Source organism: Delphinapterus leucas, chromosome 4 (assembly GCF_059928025.1).
Source record: "Delphinapterus leucas isolate spDelLeu-1000000601 "Yukka" chromosome 4, BTC_Dleu_Yukka2, whole genome shotgun sequence".
Lineage (NCBI taxonomy): Eukaryota > Metazoa > Chordata > Mammalia > Artiodactyla > Monodontidae > Delphinapterus > Delphinapterus leucas.
In genome coordinates this window covers 123,570,539-123,587,710 of record NC_143132.1, presented here as the reverse complement: position 1 = coordinate 123,587,710, position 17,172 = coordinate 123,570,539, and positions in this window count along the sequence as shown.

Below are 17,172 nucleotides of genomic sequence, written 5' to 3'. Positions count from 1 at the left end.
CAGTTTCTGTGTTAATTTTGATAGTAAGTACTGATAATTGCAAATAAAATGATATGCCTAAGTACATGCAACTAGCTACAGAGATATCCCTGACTCTGATTTCTTAATGCCCTTATCACTCACTATACTTCTATTAAACCATATTATTTTTTCCTACTCAAACCCAGAAAACAATAAAGAGAAATCAAAAATATTTATTTTAGTCTTTTGAATCATTTACATTTTTAAGTCAATTAGTAAATTTTTAAACTAATTTTTCAAAAGTTCATCATAAACCATCTAACATATTTTGACCAGTTAATCAGGAGCAGGAATTTGGGTTTGCAGATTCATGCTGTTATAAATTGAGATAGTCTGTCCAATTTTTTTATGAAGAGGCGAAGGGAGATTTCATTAAATTTCAAAGGCCTGTCTTGTGTCTGAGCATCAGTGTGCTATTATTACACTTAATGTCTCTTTCCTCATGAGGGAAACCTTTTTCTTTTTTTTTTTTAATCCCCTGTCACTTTCCAAATCATCATTTTTGAGACTCTACCAATCAAAGGAAATTGTGATTCTTTGAGCCTCTCAGCTGTACTCTTTGTAACCATGGAAACCAAGCCAAACTGTTACCAAGGTAACCTTCCTGAAATCATAGCTTCATTCATTAACAATTTTTCTTAGGATTAATAAATCTATTGAAAGTTGAACATAAATAATACTGTATTTGTACATAATTTATGGATTTGAGTATGATTATTTTCAATTCTCATTTAAAATTATATATAACTGGATTTATGGTTCAAGATGGAGGCACAAGCACGGTCACGTGACAATGTTTTGAGCAATTCATTGAGTATCTGAAAAGAAAATTAATTTGACCTTGATGCTGAGGATATTTTCCCTTTGGCACATATTTAGCAGCTAAAGGTTACTTGTATCCATTTTTCCCCCATATAACTTGATTCTGCAGTATTGTATGCCATATGATACATGCTATTATTGGTCAGTTTGTATAATCAACCTATGGATAAAACACAGAGGACATGGTTATAGATAAATAACAGAAGGTAAATTTTAGAAACCTTGAAAACATAAAAGCAATTGTGTACATTTATCCATATAATGTTTGGTGAAAGCAAGTGTGATTTTATTAAAGAGCTAACCTAATATTGTTGACTCAAGAGGTACTATTTAAATGTATAAATCAGGAAGCTAAAGCATAAGCATATTTTAGAATAATTTTATAAATAGTTTCATATATTAATATTTAGATATTTGAATGTTTTTAGAATATTTTAAGCATATCTTCTGATATCCATCTTGAAAAGAAATGTAAATTGTTATAAAGAAAATGGAACCAGGAGTTGGAAGTTAGTTTATAAGACTCATATTTTAAAACTTTTATATGGTTTGACATTTATGTTTTAAGCACTAAGCATTTTAAATAAATAGCAAATCGAGATTTTTGTTGTTCTGAATTTTGGAATGGTGTTTTTCACAGTAAAAAGGAATGTGTACGAATTTTTTTATCTCTCCAAATTGAATTTGAACATAAGCGCATGCCCTAGATTCTCTAGGAGGGTCGTTTTCCCCATAAACATTTCTCTTCTTCTGAGATTTTCCCTTTATTTCCTTTTTTCTCTTAGGGAGAAAGTACAGAGGCACATATCAGTGGACCCAAGGCCCTGAATTTGGAGCATGAGCACAAAGAAGGGCCAACACATGCACTGCTTGTATATGAATGAGGAAGGGACCCCCAAGCGGTCAGGGTACCAAGAGGAAACAGAAGCACTTTCAAAATAGAACGAGGTCAGAAATATTTATTTATTTACAAAGCCATTATTTCTAAATTTGTAGGTGTGGTGACCTAGGACGAATACCCCTCAGTCTACTAGTCAGCCCCAAAGGGACAAGTGTGTGACTTACAACAAGAACCCAGAAAGACAGAGGTGGGTGGGGTTGGCTGACATGAGAGGTATGTAAAAGGAATATAGCTACTCTGATTTCTCCCTCCCTTGACCTTCCCATCTCCCGGCTCGTCTCTGGCTAAACTCCAACAAGAAGACAGGGGCTTCTATTTTGTAGAACAAAGGAATCAGTTTTTCTGAGTAGAGAGCAAGGTAGGGATAGGTGGAGATGGATAGAGAATGGATTTTTAGGGACAAAAGGGAAATACCTGCCATGAAACCCCTACCTTAAGACCCTTTTGTGATTTTGTTAGAACTGGGATTTTACTCTCATCTGTTAGAAAAATTGTTGCAATCAATATACAAATCTGCCATATCTATAATATGTATGGCCTTCAATAGATATGGCAACACTGTGCACTGTACCACCTGCTAAGCCATGGGTTGCTGCCTTCTGTTTGAGTGAAAAGATGTCAGTATTGGTATCTTTTGTTAATAATGCAACACTAACCCCTAAAAGGGAGCTGCTGTGAATTTAAATTTCATTGCATCACTAAGGACACACTGATGGAATTCAACAGGTGGGAGCTGTCCCCATCAAGATGCTTCAGGTCCACTATCAGAGAATTCCTTTGAATTCCATTTTCTATAGCCCTTATTTAGAATACTTATTCCCCTGTTTGGAGAAACACACGGAGAAAATGATTTTCACTGCAGAAATCATGACTTTAAATAAAATTTCTTCTTTTAAAAAATCTGGGGCATCACTAGAGTCCTTGGTTCATTTGAAAAAGGGAATATTTGAAGGAGGTAAGGGGAAGGAGGGAAATTCACATGGTCTTGTTAACCTAAAACAAATAGACTGCCAGTTATTTTTCCAGCAGAAAAATAGTTTATTCAGGATCAGCAAAGAATTGCAGTTTGGGGTCTGCAACTATGGTGAGCCATGTGGAAGTAAGTCCCTAGCATGAATGGAGAGGACAGCTCTTTTATAGAGGGAAAAGGAAGTTGGGAGGGCTACAGTAAACAGTCCATGGCTTTTCATACTCTGATTTGTGACTGTCTCTCACTGACTAAGCTTCTTGCCGGGCAAGAAGAGGGAGTCTTTCTTCTTCCTGCTGGGCTCTGCTATCATGGAAGAGCATGAGAGCTGCCCCTCTATTTAACTGAGGTTTTTATTTATTAATTTTTATACCCTTATCGTCTTTGTATCAGATGCTATGAGAGAAATTAAATATATTTAATTTAATTTAGTTAATCACAGTAAATTGATAAGGCGAGTAATTTTCTCTCTGTTTTACAAGTGCTGTGTATGTTTTTCACAAAATTCGGTTCCAGTAATGTTCTTTGATTGCTCTACAGTTGAAGGTGACTATGAGTCATAAAATAGCCAAAGTTAGGAGAGGAAAGGAATGTGAGAAGGTAATAGTCTAGATCAATGAATTTCTGACTATGTCTCGGGAAATCCTCACGTTCCAAGAGCAGGCCTCAGGGGCTTCTGAGTGTGAGGGGCAGGGTGTGGGATGCAGAGTGCAGCCAGGGGTGTATGTGAGGCTGGGCAGAGAGACTTTGAACTCCTCTTCTCTCCTTTCAAACAGAGTTTTTTTTTTTTTTGCGGTACGCGTGCCTTTCACTGCTGTGTCCTCTCCCGTTGCGCAGCACAGGCTCCGGACGCGCAGGCTCAGCGGCCATGGCTCACGGGCCCAGCCGCTCCACGGCACGTGGGATCTTCCCGGACCGGGGCACGAACCCGTGTCCCCTGCATCGGCAGGCGGACTCTCAACCACTGCGCCACCAGGGAAGCCCCAAACAGAACAGCTTTGATTTGATCTGCTTTCAAAATTTTCTTAATATATCTTAATATTCTCTCAAAATCACTTCTAATATATTAGTGGCATAAAGCTTTCAAACGATATTACAATTAAGGAGAAATGAAGCAATGATCAGCTTGCTATTCACATAATAACCAGCATTGCCTATTTTGCTCTGCAAACAGAGGTTCATTAACTCATTTAAAGCCAGACACTTCATTAAACAAACATGTGATCAGATACAAACAGTTCTTTAGGAAAGTGAAAGTGAGAAAGAGTAGAACGTGACCGACCTCCCAGACTAGATTCGTTTCATGCTCCTTCTTAAGAGCTGGCATTTGTCGATTCTTTTGGGTCACTGTGATCACCCTGTTACATTTACCAAGAGAACGGTATTTACTGAGATATTTACTGAATTAATAGGCAACCATAACCTGTCCAGTTATTGTATGAATATTGCCTTTTTATGCCTCTGCTGGGTCTAGAAGGGATCTGTAATTTTGCCCTGGTAGGTGGAAGTGTGAACTCTGCCTATCCAGTTACACAGGAAGCCTTAAGTCACTCTGTCACCAAGAACTTAAAGAAAGAGTGAGGGAAAAAGAATTCTAAACAGTTTTATTTCCTCAAATAATCATCTTTATTAAATGTTTTTAAATTGTAACATAATTGACATAAAACTTTGTGCAAGTTTAAGGTATATAAAATGATGATTTGATATGTGTATATATTGCAGTCTGATTACCACCAAAGCCTTAGCTAATACCTCTTTCATGTCACACAAATATCATTTCTATTTTTGCAGTGGGGACAACTAAGATCTAGTTTCTTAGCAACTTTGAAGATTATAATACAGTATTGTTAACTATAATCATTATATGGTACATTAGCTCTCCAGGACTTATTTATCTACTATTTCCAAGTTTGTACACTTAAACAGCATCTCCCCAGTTCTCCCCCTCACCCTACCCCCATCCCTTGGTAACCACCATGATACTTTCTGTTTTTATGAATTCAGCTTTTTCAGGTTCCACATCTAAGTGATATCATACAGAATTTCCCTTTCTCTGTCTGACTTATTTCACTTAGCATAATGCTCTGCTCTCAAGTTCCATTCATGTTTTCCCAAATGGCAGGATTTCCAAAACAGCATTTTCTTGAGTTTGTAACTAAAATGAGATTACAAAGTAGGAGGCCATAGGGGGTCTCACAGAGGCCCATCTTGTCCCTTTGGTTAGTGTGCCAGAGGAAAGGAGAGGATTAGACCCTCTATTAGTTTAAAGTAAACAAAGGGGAAAAGCTAAATTTGAGAGTTTTCAGTTTTAAAAATTGTTCTATTTAGCAAAAAACGCAGAGGGAAAGAATCACACGTTATCATCTAATTTTATTCTTTGGCTGATTTAATTCATTTATATTCACATGCATTACTGCACAAGAGAAGTCACAGAACAAAACCAATTATTTAAGTGAAGTAGCAATAAACAAAACAATGGCAAGGAAGGAAAGTGAACATTGTAGTTGTATTTGGCTGCAAGTATTTGTAAATAAGGAAATCGAGTTAAGGGCTTCTATGTCATCTGTGTTTAATTTTTCCCCTCATATTTTATATTCTTTATAACCAGGAATTATCTGAGAAATGGTACATTGGCCTTTCTAAGTTGCTCCTCAGAAGGCTAATTAAAGTTAAAAAAAAAAAAAAAAAGAATGACAATGCTACAGAGTTGCAAAAAGTCTCCAGGTCTCAGGTGCTTCATTTCCTTAGCCTCAGGCACATTTTACAAGTAATTTGGACAGATAAACCTAGAGGAAAGGTGATTCCAGAAACCATTTCTCATAATTCACTGTAATGTTTATTTGACCTCCCCTTCCTGGCAGAGAGTTCTTAAATCTGTGTGAAATCCTTTGGGCAGGAATCCATGTGTCACATGAAGGAAAATCTGGAGCATATTTCTCTCATTGGTGTCTGTGTCAGTTGCAATGCCACAGTCTTTGTCTCCTTTGTTTGAATAAAAGCTTCCTGAAATAAACATCATTATTTGCCTTCTCAGCTTCCTCTCCCCACCCACTACCCGCCATTCTCTACCTAGACAAGCAGAATCTGGCTTTTGCTTGTTTCAAAACACTTTCCTTCTTTGACTTATTTGATATTATTTCTTCCTGGTTTTGCTTTTATGACCCTGAGGGCCTTCTTGCATTTACCTACCTTATAATTTTGGTGTTACCTATGCTGCATCCTTGGTCCTTTTTTTTAGTTTTTCATTCTATACTCTCTCCCTGAACAATCTGATCCACATGTGCACTCTAATTTCTATCAACTCTCAAATTCATAATATTAGTCCATACCTCTCTTCTGATCTTTCGATTTGTATAACACATTTTGTAAAACATGTATAAATAACTGTACATATTGATTATTCAAAAAACTCTGATGTTTTATAAGTTGTACGTACACACCACCACCACCATCATCAACTCCATGACAAATTGAATTTTCAACACAAAATCTCTGTTACGTGAATTTCTGCTGGCCAGTCATCATGCTGGACATAAGAATTAGAATCAAACAAAACACACATGTGGCCCTCCAGGAGCTCTAGGTCCAGAGACCCTGAGCGTCACCCAGGTTTACCTCTTAAGGACTACTGTCCCATCTTGTTGCTCCCCCCCATGGCTTATCCCATGCTGTGCTAGAGCTACTTGTTTCCATATGTTCATCTCTCACTCATTGTGTTAAAAGGACAGCAACCCCTTCTATTCTGTTTATGTCTCTTTCTAACTCAATACAGATTAGTTGACTTAAACGAACAGATTTTTTCAAGCGGAGTATACCCACCTTAATATTATATAAATTTGATGTACAAAGAAAATTCTTGTTTTCTCTCCTGAATTTCATTTTCATACTTGTGTAATTATTCTTCTCACAGGTCAAGGACATTCCATTTAATATTTTAGAGCAGGTATTTGATAGTTATAAACAAAATGGAAGGCCTCATGTAAAAGGCAGTGACTTGTAGTTAATGTATAGCCTATAGGACCAAATAAATATATTTATAGAAATATAGCCTCAGACGTTAGAGAACTACCAACCTAAGAAAATGTTGGAATTTGGGGGGTACCATTCCAACTAGCATATGAAAGAAGTGACAATTGTATCGAATCATTTTATTTAAAAATTCTTACCATGTATTTTTATTGGGCCTATTATTGTAATGAAGAAACTTCTTTATTGAATTTTGTCTACACATCACAGTGAAAATCTTGGTCATAGTTTCTAAGATCTTTCCCTTATCTTAGGATAACGTTATTCTGTAAAGTCTTTGACGTTGTATATAAATGTTGGTATATATCCATCAATTAATTTTATGGGGTAAGCTCTTGTAGCTTTTATCAGATTCTCAGAAGGGTCGGTTTTCCTCAAAATGTTAAGAACCATAATGACGTATGCTTTACTCTATATTATATCAAAAAATTGCTAGTGAAAAAGAAGAATTTTTCAGAGAAAATGTCAAATGAATACCTAAAGCCAGAAAAAATCCCCAATCTTTTGTTTTTGAAATTTACACTACACAGAAACGCAAGCTCTCTTGATGCTGACCCTACAAGGGCATTTCTATTTGTATCTGAATAGATTCATTTCCAAATTTGGAGAGTAGCCCATGTTCTATTACATGCTTGAGATTGCTAATTAGGGTGCAAATTGTGGTGGTATTTCTGGTGACCTGGACATGTGTTCATTGGAAACAGAAATGAGCCCCTCAACTCATTTCACATAGGCCAGAAAACATCTGCCAGATGGTTACAGCTTTCAGTAACTATTAAACTGGATCTCATTTGAACAAAAGACTTAGATATATAGTGTTTGAAAGCTTATTCTGAAATTTCTAACATATCCATGGAGATTAATCTTAATGAAAAACTACATTAATCTACCTCATGCATTGTGATTAGCCTAAAATGGATAATTCCCTCTCACTTTCTCCAAAGTCAAGCTAAGAGTGCCTTTATCCACTTTCATATAATGCTAACAAAACATCTGGGAGATTTATTGATATGAGAGTATCTATTAGGACTTCAAAATTAATTTCAATTCCCTGAGGTATCGTATTTTAATTAACAAAACCATGATCCTGTTCTATTAATTAGCATGCGGAAGGAATAAGTTTGAGATGAATGAATTCTAATAAAGCATTTATCTTCTAAAATAGTTTTTTAAAAAAAGCATTAACAAACTGGGTCTAATTTATTTTATAATTTTAATAACACTCTTGAAATTCCATTCTGAAGAGTAATATAACTAATATTCATTATTTTTCAGTTAAAGCTTTATTTTGGGTGTGCATATTTTTTAAAAACTTCATTAGTAGTGGCACTATAGTTTTAACACTGAATCTTAAAGATTATTAATGTGAGCACAAGTACATTTAATATTTTCATTACATTTTCTGTTGAGTATAAACTGCATATTTATCTCACTCCCAGTGTTTTCCTTGCCAGCTTATGAAAATATCTGGGTATGCCACAGGGGATGACCACAGAGTAAGGCAGGTAGAATCTGTAAATAGCTTCCTGCACTGCCCAAACATATAATTTCTGCATAGTCATATATTTTACCCTAGATCACTGTTATTGGTATATTCTTATATTCTGAAACTTAAATACAGCTAAAACATTTTAGGCACCAGTACAATTTACAAATTAGATTAATAGTGCATCGGATATCATTAAGAATACTACTATAATGGAGCATGTTGAACAATTTCAAATAATTCTGTCTTATGTCAAGCCACAAATGATGACTTCAGGCAGTATAAGATTAAGGAAACTGGGTTGTGAAAATCTAAATGGCATCATTCAAAACTCATCGACATTTTCCCCTCACATATCTGCTTTGCTGCAAACATGTTTGTATTTGAAGGCATCAGAGAATTGTTCTCAAATAGCACTCTGGAAAATAGAGTATATTTAATTAATATCAAATTCAAGGAAAAACAATCAAGGCTTTGCATACGGTTTCTGTTTTTGAACCTTTCATACTCATAACCTACACTGGAAAGGATCAGCTAATAAATACTTTAGGCTTTGTGGGCCAAGAGGCAAAATTGAGACTATTATAGAGGACATTAAATAACAAGTGAGAAATCAGGATTCCACAAATCTTATTGATGATATTCAAAACATAATAATTGAAGACAATTTTTGGTAATATAAGCATATTAATCAGAAAAGTGGAATAATATTCACTAATTGGGTTCCGAGTCAGTGTTTCCCATCATCAAAATCAATTGCAAGTATTCATCACAATGCTGATCGGTAATGAGATTTTATTATTTCATCTTTGAAAATATCTTTTCACAGAGCTAAATTCTGCCAAATACTAATATTAATCCTTGAGCGCATGAAAGGCACTTATAGAATTCTGTTAGATTCTTCTCTAGATATTTGCCTTTTAGTATGTCATTACATTTCAGATTATTCCTTTTCAATTGTAGGTTAGGTGGAAGCTCCTCACTTACGTAGTTAAATGAATTTTGAAACATGGAAATTTCCTTTGAACCTGGAACTATTAGAACTTAGGTTGAGCTTGAAAAGTATATCTCTTTCAAAATTGTGTGGTAGTGGAGGTATTTCTTTTTATCTTAACTTTTGACAACCTAGGTGGTGTATAAAGCAGCTTGACCTTACTTATGGTTCAAACAATATTAGTTGTCATCCAAATGACACTCCTGCAGTGTAAGTTTTGCATATAAGTATCAGTACTTATAGTTTTGCCTTGTAATTTTAGGTCGAATTAATTAAGAAATGTTATCAAGTCTACCACAAATGGTAATCTCCAAATTCATTCAACATTCAAAAAGAGTGTTTGAGGACAGTTCTTCTTGATCACAGAAAGTTTAATCTTGGCTCTGACCTCAAGAAAATTGCAATACAGTGTCACTTTTGAGTTATAGAACTGCTGTAAGGTAGAGTACTCAGCTTCTATTTCTGACACATATTCACAGAATTCCTGATGATTACATCTAGCAGAGCTAATGGATGTCACTGTTGACACTATTGGTAGTGGCTTACTTAATATAAAGTCCTTTACTCTAGATGTACTTATTAATGATGCCTCTGTGTTTGTTTGGGTCCTCTAAGGGCAGAAGGCAAGATGGGGTTAGATGTGTAAGAACTATACTGAAGAAAGCATCTGTGAGGGACAAATGAAAAGGGGCTGGAGAAGGTGGGGAAAGCCTTCTGACTCTAATGTAGTTCTGACTTCTGTGAAGGAGAGAAGGAAGGAAGGAGGGTCTTGCACTGCAGTTTGAAGAAAATTTCAGCTAAGGCAATGGGAGGTTTTGAGCCAAAGTTTCCCATCAGAGGAGTTCCTTGTGTGTTCAGTCTTTGGCTAGAAGCAGCATGTGGGAAGTGTGGCCTCAGCACAGTCATGTTGGTGGCTTCCTAATGTAACAGCTTGGGCCACCAATCAATTACACTTCATTCAGCAAGATATTTGAATGGTCCATTTTCATGGCTGCCACAGTTTAGCACTTGTTCTACACAGATTTACTTCTCCACACTTATTTGGGGAGGAGCTCCTCCATGGTTCCCATGGATCTGTCTTCCTGAGGGGAAACTTAAAAGAGAAATTTATAGGGTGAACTAGAGCCTTGGTCACTGTGGTTGATCTCATTGGTTCTCATCTTTGTCCACCTATATGATCCATTCTAAAGCCCTCAGCTATCACCTCAGCATATCTTGATTACTTACTTGGTGGTGTCCTGAGGGTCTGAATGCTTGATGATCATGCCCTTATCAGGCCTGAGTTGCTGCATATATCTGTTCAGTGGAGCAAGGGAGTACTAGGAGGTACCCAAGTGGATAAGTTGGGTTCCACATGTGTTCCTTCTTGCCCCCATTGTGTAAAAGCAGCCTCACCAGCTCCTGCCACTCAGAGTCAGTTACCCTTGTTAGCATGGTGATTTCTATTTTTGTCTGCTGGCTGGTCTCTGGACACGAGGAGTCCTGGTGGACAAGGCACCTTGGTGGCAGCTGTAGCTTATAATATAATGGAATTTTTGTTGATGACCTTGATAATAGTATAATTCTTTTGGCTTTCAGGAGCTCCATTTCTGCACAGCCCAGAGCTGTAGGATGGGAAGCACAAAATCCCCATTGGGTATTTGGGAGAGATGCTATATATGGTCACTCTTACTTCTACCTTCTGGTCCTCAAATCTTTGTATTTTTCTATTGGGGACACAACGCCATATTGAGGCCTCTAATTTAATACATGCCAAAGTGTGGCATTCCATACTTTCAGAGAATTGCCTCTGAACTGGTGCTGAAACTGAGCCTTTAAAGCTGTTCCAGCATTCTGTGAGGTTGGCTGCTTCTGGATGGTTTGGTATGTGATATAATTATTGGATTCTATTGTCATGGGCCCACTCTCATGCCTCTTTTACCACAAAGTAGGTTACCTAATCTGAAGCTATGCCATATGAAATCCATAAACCCTGAAATATTGGTGCTCACTGAAACTAAGCAGGTAACAATGGCAAATCCATACCCAGAATAGGCATCTATTCCTCTAAGAGGGAAGGACTGTTGGCCTTTCTAGAATGGAAGGGGTCAATGTAGTCAACATGTTCCAACTGGTCTATTGGTCTCCTCAAGTAATAGTGACATATTGTTGTCAAGAACTGTGAAAGAGCTGAGATTTTACTCTATTTACAAACTACATTAGCCTGCCATAGTTTCATAGATTTTGCCAGAAGGCATGAGACTCCTGAATCAGAGAAAACAGGCCGTTTATTATGTACAGCAACAGCAGTAGTGAGAGTATCATCATCTTTGCTCCACCCCCATTTCCCAAAAGGGGTTTGTGAAGAGGAATACACATGCAGTGAGTTGGACAGGACAGGAACCCCAACCTTAGGGAACCCAGATATTTTATAATGGGAAGTAGGTTTGTATCTTTTCCCCAGAAGGAGGTGCTATCACTATAGTACTGGATAGTAAACAAACCTGCCCCTTAACTCCAGGGGAAGACACGACCTCTGTCTTCCAAGTCTATTCACTACAAACATCCTTGAAAAGATAGTCCTGAACAAGAGTGGCCAGTGCCTCTGCTGGTAAAGCCTTCAAACATATGAGAAACACATGGAGACTTGTTTTCAACAGTCAGATGCACAGAGTTGGTCTCTGTCACTGAACAAGTTACATGCTCAGAAGCAGAAGTAGCTACATAGGGCTTGGTGAGAGTCCATGCGCTTGAGCCATCCATAACCTCCATCTATGCCACTGTGACCATTCCTTTAATATACCCTTTATGCTAAGTCTGAAGTTGCTGATAATGAGATTAGCTAATATCCATTGGTCAAGTAATTTTGTGTACTTAGTTATCCAGGACCTTTTCTGTGGTGCATGTTTTTTGATGGGCATTAAAATTGCTACAAAGTATTTATACTTTCTGTCCATTCCATATGTCCAGACATATACCTCTACGCCATACCTTCTTATTTCTGAACTTTTGGTCCTTTCCAATGTCCTGACCAGAAGTTCATCTGTCTGGTTACTGCCTAGGAACCTATACATAGTCTCACTTTTGGCCACTTCTCACACAAACTAGACGAGCAGGTACACTCCTTGTTGATCTTCCCCTTGAGAAGATTTTCATCCAAAATATCTTTCAAGGCCACCCATGAATATGGTGGCCACATATTCTCCTTTTCCTCCTTCTTCTTCTTCTTCCTCTTCCTCCTCCTCCTCTTCTTCCCCCTCCTTCTCCTTCTCCTCCTCTGTAGTATAAAGGTTTACTTCATCTACCAGGAATCCCATAAGATTTATTATTTGTAGCTAGAATATTAAAATATAACTGTTTTAGTTTTTAGAGAAAGAGAATTTATACACATTTCACAAGGCAAAAGATGGCAAAACAAACAAGAAGAGAACAAAAGGAAACAGCAGCCAAAAAAAAAACTGGGTTTTCCTGGTGGCGCAGTGGTTGAGAGTCCGCCTGCTGATGCAGGGGACACGGGTTCATGCCCCGGTCCACGAAGATCCCACATGCCGCGGAGCGGCTGGGCCCGTGAGCCATGGCCGCTGAGCCTGCGCGTCCGGAGCCTGTGCTCCGCAATGGGAGAGGCCACAGAAGTGAGAGGCCCGCGCACCACAAAAAAACAAAAACAAAAAACAAAACACCTTTGTTCTTTAAGCCACTTGAAAAAAGAAAAAAAGAACCTGAGTCTTTGCCTGGAAACACTACATACTCTTTTAAAATAGGTTAGAGCTTTAATGAAATTCAGTATTTGGTTAATTGATAGAAAATTTGGCATTTACTAAGACAGAGAATTTATATTGATAATTTTACTTTGGCTGCAGCAATGTGAATCCATACAACTGTACAATGAAGATGACTGTATGTCTAAAAAGAAGAACTTCTGGAGGAAGTAAGCAATGTCACTGTTTAACTACATAAGTTGTAACTGCGTTATTAGCTCTAATGTGTAGTACCACAGGGGAGCTAATGGCATGGTTTTGGAAAAGCTTTACAGATTCTGAAAAAGTAAATGACCTTCAGGACTCTCATTGAACACAAAGCTATTTCAGATTTCAGTCTTTGTGTACATACAGAAATTACTCTGCATTTCCTTAATTTATAATCTGTATGGGATTTTTTATATATTCTGAAATGTTAAATAAATATATGTTCTGGGACCAGACAATATAAACTTAAAATCTTAATCTTGGAAACCTATTTTTAAGTATCTTGCAGACTCTAGTTGGCTATATCAATCTACTTTCCTAGGAAATTATTTAAAACTGTAGGCTTCAGGGTAAGCAAAGGACATATTTCATTAATAGAAATGATCTTCCTAACAGAGAACTTTGCAATTCATGCAGTAGTCACCTTTCTGGGCTTCTCTTCTTCAGTTCACACAGTCCTAGACAAAACAAACAGCATAGCATGTTAGTCCTCTGCTCAAAACTTTTCAATGGCTGTGGATGTCCTTAGAATAAAGTCCAAAACTCTTACTATGGCTTTCAAAGCCTTACACATTCTGTTTCTTTCCTAGTTCCCAGACTCATCTCCCTCCCTCTCTATTATCTACTATTTTTAATGGGGAAAACAAAACTATCTATCAATCAGAAATGGTTGAATAAACTATGGTATATCCACACAGTGGAGTACTATGGAGTACTATGTAGCTATAAAATCTGTGTGTGTGTGTGTGTGTGTGTGTGTGTGTAAGTGCATATGTGTGTATATATGATATATATAACATAAATGTGTGTTTATATATAGAGACCTATTTATATCTATACATCTATTATCTCTATTTATCTATCAATCCATCTATCTGGATGCAGGAGCAGGCCATAAAAGAAGAAGATCAGATGACAGCTAGACTTCACTGAAAATCTTTGTTTCATAGATTTGACTTTTCAACTATTTATATATTTCAATAGCTAAAAAACTAATTTAAATTTGAAAATGGAATCCCTAAAAGTCAAACTCAAAATGCAATAAATGAATCTGTGTATTTACCAGTGACATAACCACACGGAGGATAGAAAGGTCATTCCTTCCTGCTGATTTAGCTTCTATCTCCCAGAACATTTCAAACTTTTCTGCTGGATCCTTCTGAAAACAATTCATGTCCCACCATTTGGGGATCTCACCGGGTCATTGTGGGCTACAGGCAATGCATATGTGCTTCCCACGCCCATCATTCATGTGTCAAGATACTTCCTGATGGATTTTTAACATTAACACATCTCCAACTGAGAATTAGGCACCAGCTCCAGCACCCCATGAACTCTAGAAACCCAAGATCAAGTTCTCTAGCTGGCTGGGTTACATCCTTCCTACTAGTTTTGAAATGGGTAAGAAGTCCCTACCTCACAGGACTGGAAGATTGCCTGGCCCTCTGAAAATTCTCTCCAAAACTCTGTTTTCTTTGTCATCCTTGAATCATTCTCCTCACTACCTCTTACATACCCTTGTATGGGTGATGGGCTAAGGTGTCTATTTTTAGGTCATCACTCAGCAAGTTCAGCACAGATTCTCTGACGTCTCTTTTAAAATTGGGAAGAATTATCCTTTGTTTTCAGCTTTGGAGCTTCAACTGAATGAAAAAGTCCAGGTATGACAGGCATAATGGTTGAATAGCCCTGAACAAATTTCTATAAGAGTCACAGCCAACTAGACCATGGACCTTAGACAAACCATCACACAGCCAGCATTGGGCTACTCAGTTACCGTTAAAAATAAATACCTAATACAGTACCTCATGCTGAATGGTGATAAAGCCAAATGTTCCCTTTGTGAAGTACCAATGAGAGATAAATATAGATTTTAGCAGAATGACGTGGAGAATTTCCTCATTGCTTATGAAGCTCCCACACATACTACAGTCAATAAATAGAAAGAGATGATAAATGCCTGATCCTCTGTTGAAACATTATGGGAAATAAATGCATAATGTCTATAACATTAACAAAAAGTCAAGAAGTCGATGTAAAAGCATGTAAATTAGAGATATGAAATAAACTCCCCCAAAGAAAAAAAGAGGTAAAAAATTAAAGATGATTCTTGCTGGGGATTAGGAAGTGGGAGTGGGGGATTCTTTGATAATACAAAGAGAAAAAGAAGCAATTTAACTTGTAGTATAGGTTTCCTCCTTTCTCTCAAATCTATATAGTTTTTGTTTTTCTATCATGAAGTGCTAAACATTAGCATCTTCTTGCTCTTAAATATACATAAAGAAATAAACCTAAAATAATTGAGAAAAATAAAAACAGTCTATGAATCTGCTCTAAGTATAATCATAACTGTGTAATAAGGAGATATTTGGGTGAGAAATTTTAGTTAACTATTTATGAGCAAATATTATATGAAGAAATTGTTGATGCAATGAAGGAATAAAAAGGAAATTAAAAAAAAATATGACCAGTGCTCATTATGTGCAAATGTCTGAACCAGCTGGACCTCAAAATGATGCCCCTCCAAACTCAGGTTTACCTAGAGTAGGTTGTTTATTATCTTAAATACACTCGTAATGACTAACCTTGTTTGATGCAGTTTAGGGTGATGCACAAGAAAGTTTAACTAGAAAGGATAGTTAATATAACAGCTAAATATTTGGGGAAAAAGTTGCACACAAATAAATACATGATGCATGTATAGAGTAGAATTAAATATCTGTACTACTTTGAGAGTTAAATATTTTCTTCATGTCTATTCATCAAATTGGATGTATATTTTATCTGTCTCTATATTATAAAAGGATATGCTCAGGTGGCAACCTTTTATTGAGAAGAAGATCCTTCAAAGGAAAGTCCTTTTCTAAGCAAAAACTTATTAAAAGATATTGACTCAGTATTGAGATGGTAAATATCGGGTATGAATGGTAGTCAGTTTAAGCTAGATGGTGTTTTATTCAGTGGGGGAGTCGCGATTGCTGTTCAACTTCCAAACATCTGTGTATCCCTCAACACCCATTGTAGCTGCCATTCACTTTATCAAATTGTTTAAATCTAAGAGTAAAGCTTGAGAGGTCCAGGGCAATCATGAAAATCCCTCTCCTCTTCTAAGTGTCAGGAACTCAGGCATAAGCCAGCTAGTGCATTGCATTCCCCTGGTGACAGTGATTGGTTTAGGAATGGGCATGTAATAACATAAGGGGCCCAATTGGTCCAATAGAATGGAATTATGTTGTGCAGTTAGGAAAGAGGTGTTTTCTTTCTCTTCAGCTGGTCATGAACAAGGAAACATGTGGCTTTGATCTGTACTGGTGACCACCTTAAAACCAGGAGGTTGGAAGCTGGTTTAGGTTTAAGCTGTTGATGGCAGAATGGAGAGACTGAGAGAACAGGTCCTTAATGACATAATAGAAGAGAGAGACTTTTCAACCCTGGACTGCTGTTATGCAGGCCAACACATATCCTTTTTGTTTGGGTCACTATGAATTGGCTTGCATGTTACGTGTAGCCCAAATTATCCTAACTGGTCTGTAATTAGGTAAAAGATTGGTTGTCTAATAGTTGCCACAGAACAGTTAAATTAATTATTTTTTCTAGTTAAACTTTCTTGTGCATCACCCTAAACTGCATCAAACAAGGTTAGTCATTAAGAGTGCATTTAAGATAACAAACAGCCTACTCCAGGTAAACGTGAGTATAGAGGAACATCATACAGTGTTTGAGGTCCAGCTGGTTCAGACATTTGTACATAATGAACACTGGTCATACATTTTTGAAAATTTCCTTTTATTCCTTCATTGCATCTACTATTTTGTCATATAATATTACCTCATAAATAATTAACTAAAGTTTCTCACACAAATATTCCTTATTACACAGTCATGATTACACTTAGGGCAGATTCACAGACTGTTTTTATTTTTCCCAATTACTTTAGGTTTATTTATTTATGTAAATTTAAGAGCAAGATGATGCTAATGTTGAGCAGTTCATGATAGGGGAAAAAGCTAT